Here is a 2426-nt window from a genome sequence, read left to right as displayed (position 1 = left end):
GTTGAGAAAAAGAGAGCTCGGAGGCACAGCCAAATGAGATGGCCCGACACCTGACACATCAAAACTTATATTAACTAAGAGGAGTGAACTCGAAAGCCTCTCATCTCCGCTGGTTAACATGTTGATCCTACCATCCTAATTTCTAATAAATCATGTAAAAAAAAATTAAGCCTAAAATTGCAGGTATAGTTAATTTTTCTCATATGTTTTTGCCTCAAATTTTCTGCAAAGTTCATGCTCTATCGAAGGATGCCACAAGCACAATAAATTAAGTACAAATACAAATATGAACAGAGCAAAACAATCAAACAGGTTTATGAAAGGTAGCAAATATAAACAAGTTCCCTACCTTGGGTAGCTTGTGAGATTTAGTAGATTATGACTCTGCGTAGATCCTCTATGTGGAAGCATCATCTAGGTTTTGCAGAGGCACCTTGTTCCAAGCAACCTCAATACCCTATTCTTGATCAAAAGCTCGATATACCTTCTTCATAGCACCATGGCCCAACACATCTTCATAGCAACCATACCTACCAATGGGATCCAGTTCCACAAAGGGCTCCATGTCTTTATCACATGTGTCATATTCTACACTAGGCATTTCTCCACCTCCTATAGGAAAGGAAAGCCTTACCGCAGAATTCCAAATTAGGTTCCTCTTCTAATTTGAATTTAATGAACAGAAACCCTTGCAGGGCTATAGGATGACAGAGAAATAGAGATTTTTATAATCCTCCTCATATAATTCTAGAGCCATGAATTCCGGAGTACCGAGGGCAGAGTTCGCAGCATGAACATTTCTCAGGGTAGTGGCAAGACCCAGATCCCCAATCTTCAGAACGCCACTATTGCCATTCACAAAAATATTGCTGCAATTCAAATCTCTATGAATTACACAAGGCTCATGATTATGAAGATAATGCAATCCTCCAGTATCTGAAGTGCCCAATTCTTCAAAGCCTTCATTGAGACATGACGGTGCTTCTGGCGGTACTCTCTCAGAGTCCCCGAGGTACAGACCTCAGTAATGAAATTCACATGACTTGTCTTTCTATCCAGCCATGCATTGTAGAGCATAATTATGTTTTTATTCCTCAGAGATTTCAACAGACGGACTTCTGCATAGATCCTCTGTATGGAAGCATCATCTAGGTTTTGCAGAGGCACCTTGTTCCAAGCAACCTCAATACCCTCTTCTTGATCAAAAGCTCGGTATACCTTCTTCATAGCACCACGACCCAACACATCTTCATAGCGACCATACCTACTAGTGGGATCCAGTTCCACAAAGGGCTCCCTGTCTTTATCACAGGTGTCATATTCTACACTAGGAAACCCAAAACCTAACTCTATGCAGATCTTGGACCACTTGAAGCAGTTATGGCTGGAACAACAGAGTAGTCTTTATTTGGTTATTGATTTCTTTAACAGAGATCCAATGGAACCCACATGGAGTTGTTTGTGAGTTTGATAGAACCATGAACCCTCAAAGAAAACTTAGTTACATGGTTAACACAACTTAGAGAAAAAAAAGCATACCCAAATGGAATTTGCAGATATTGGACCACTTGAAGCAGTTACGACTGAGGCAACAGAGTAGTCTTTATTTGGCTATTGATTTATTTAACAGAGATCCGATGGAGAGGACTTCAGCTTTTTTGAGGGATTTTATCACCCCTGATCTATTAATATGTTTTATATAAGTGATCTGTAGCATGTAATAATATGTTTTATATAAGTAATATGTAGCATTATTAGAAATTCAATCATAGTTAACAGTGGCCATGACCCTTTGCATTCATAAGATTAGATCATCAGCGTTTTCAAATAAAGCATAGTTCGCCAACAAGTTACTGATTTGTTAAGACTAAGTACTTGTTTGTTATTATAAGACACCAAAATATTGAAGTTCAAACCAGTAACTACCAATTTATTCTCAAAAGACTTCATGCGCTAAAAATGTATGAATATATAGAGTAATGTACAAACAAGTTAATTGAGAAAACATGGAACATCCTTGGCTACCACAACAACCCTAAATTCTAAGAACATAATACCTGTACATCAAATACAATCTTAGAAGCAATCCTCTGTTCTGTTCAAATTTAGGCAATTCACCAGCATAAGTTACTGAATTAAATGTATTGAAGCAGCCATGATGAGGCATCATGAACTTTTTCAATCATCAAGCCAATCCAAATTAAAACGTTCTTCGATGACCTCAACTATGAGATTAGGCATGGTAGAGGCTTTGATAGCCAGCCACTGTCGTTTAGTGCTCTCATCACAGATTACACATTTGAGAGATCTTAGTTTGGCTAATGCTTTAGGCAACTTCTTCAGCCCATAGCACTCCCTCATATCCAGAATCTTTAAGTTTGATGGCTGATCAAATTCCATGGGAAGGTCCTTCAAAGACCTGCATA

At 38.5% G+C, this 2426-nt stretch overlaps 1 pseudogene; it reads right to left on the bottom strand.

The window, feature by feature from the left end:
* Positions 1-697: 697 nt before the first annotated feature.
* On the bottom strand, positions 698-2167 carry LOC149193122 (putative serine/threonine-protein kinase WNK11 pseudogene; annotated as a pseudogene).
* Between the last annotated feature and the right edge of the window lie 259 nt (positions 2168-2426).

Source organism: Pinus tabuliformis, chromosome 2_2 (genome assembly GCF_031772625.1).
Source record: "Pinus tabuliformis cultivar Carrire ecotype Pingquan chromosome 2_2, CPIR1, whole genome shotgun sequence".
NCBI classification, from domain to species: Eukaryota; Viridiplantae; Streptophyta; class Pinopsida; order Pinales; family Pinaceae; genus Pinus; species Pinus tabuliformis.
Note: the sequence above shows the minus strand (reverse complement) of the source record. Positions and strands in the feature narration are given on the sequence as shown.